Below are 1739 nucleotides of genomic sequence, written 5' to 3' on the forward strand. Positions count from 1 at the left end.
AGCTTGTTTGACTTTGAAACACTGAGGCGTTACTGAGACAAATGTCCTTAAAAAATATGCTGTGGACAAAGTCAAAAAGGCAAAAAACACAAGCTCCACACAGGTCCGTCATCTTTAATTTGAAATATAGGAGGTTTCTACTTTAATGGTGAGACAAAGCATCTACATATTTGACATTGCTCCAGTGAGTAGAGCCCACTTAAAAATGTATGGGTTGCTTGTCTCTGCAAGCAAAAGCTGGGCACTAAACTGGCATACTTGCAATGCTGGATGGTTCAGAGTGAAAACACCTATAGGCTGACAATAGTAATTGCAGGTGTTGATTAACTCATTGTGCAAAATAATTTCTAAAATGTGGTCACTTTGGGAGGTTTTCTGCTGTTTTGGTACTCTGCAAATTTCATCTGCAAGGTATTCCTGCAAAATCTGCATTGCAAAACCCAAATAGGGCTCTTCCTTTCAAAGCCCTGCTGTGTGGCCAAACAGTAGTTTCTGAAGAAATGTGGTGCATCACCGCATTTGTGAGAAATCTAACATTTCTAATATCCAAACAAAATAAATGGAGGTTTAAAAATTAATGCAGACGAAAAGTACGCATATAAAAAATGTTATTTATTGACTTTTTTGGGGTGGTGTGACAAGTTTTTAATCACAAGGAATGGTAACATTTCTGCTGACTAGCATGGAAGGAGTTAAGTTCCAATTGCATGTCGAAGTCAGGATGGCGGAGCAGTCTAAGGCGCTGCGTACAGGTCGCAGTCTCCCCTGGAGACGTGGGTTCAAATCCCACTTCTGACATCAATATTTAATTTCAAGAAACTTTATCTTCATTTATTGATTAGATGAGGTCAAACAAAACTTAGTAATGTGGTTTTGAAAAATTTCCTGAGAGTCTTTGGAGTGAATCTGAATTTGTCCTCTCAAAAAAGAACTCTAGGAACATCAAACAGATTTTTTGTGCATATGTCTGTTGTTCTTTTGGCACTAGAAAAATCCTTTGGACAGTCAATGAGGACTATTTCACCTCTTTGTGTTCTCTGTCCCTATTAGGGTAGGGAATCAACCTTCTACAGTGCTGTCATGAAATATATCTAGAAACGGATTTGCTGGTAAGTATACTTTCATAGTTTTCACCTCATACATCAATAGACCATAACGATACTTAATAAACAAAAACTTAACAAGTAGGTAATCATAGTTTAAAAAATGTGAAATGCCCATGTCATTCTGACATGTTTCAGCACATTTTGGGACAAATGGTCTCACTTTTAACATTAACAATCAATAAAATATTTTCTCTAAATTTTTGTCTCTATTTTGCTCCAATTGTTTGCATCTCATAAAAAATAAAACTTGATGTAACATTATGCATGCAAATTGTGTTTTATGTGCGACCATGACCTATTCTAGAAGCACAGGGTCAGAATTATACTGGTGCATGGAGACAAACTGAAAATGTAAAACTTCAATGGCAAAATTGCTGTCTTTTTCTACTCATTCACAAATAGTTAATGAATGTTATTAAATATGTACAGCAAAATGGAAGGCGTTTCAAATAGAAATCATGCTTCAAAAAACAGTCAAATGAAAAATTATAATATATCCCTCCAGGTGTGACACTTGACATTTGCAGAGTGTCAAACCCCCCAGAAAATGTATAGATATGGCCGAAATAGCTCAGTTGGGAGAGCGTTAGACTGAAGATCTAAAGGTCCCTAGTCCAATCCTGGGTTTCGGCA

At 36.6% G+C, this 1739-nt stretch overlaps 1 non-coding gene across 1 annotated transcript; it reads left to right on the forward strand.

Annotated features, from left to right (window-relative positions):
- The first annotated feature begins 1666 nt into the window (after positions 1 to 1666).
- Positions 1667 to 1739, forward strand: TRNAF-GAA (transfer RNA phenylalanine (anticodon GAA)). Its single transcript has one exon. It is a non-coding gene; the product is annotated as a tRNA-Phe (tRNA).

Source organism: Dendrobates tinctorius, unplaced genomic scaffold (assembly GCF_039654945.1).
Source record: "Dendrobates tinctorius isolate UK_male_01 unplaced genomic scaffold, ASM3965494v1 ptg000350l, whole genome shotgun sequence".
NCBI classification, from domain to species: Eukaryota; Metazoa; Chordata; class Amphibia; order Anura; family Dendrobatidae; genus Dendrobates; species Dendrobates tinctorius.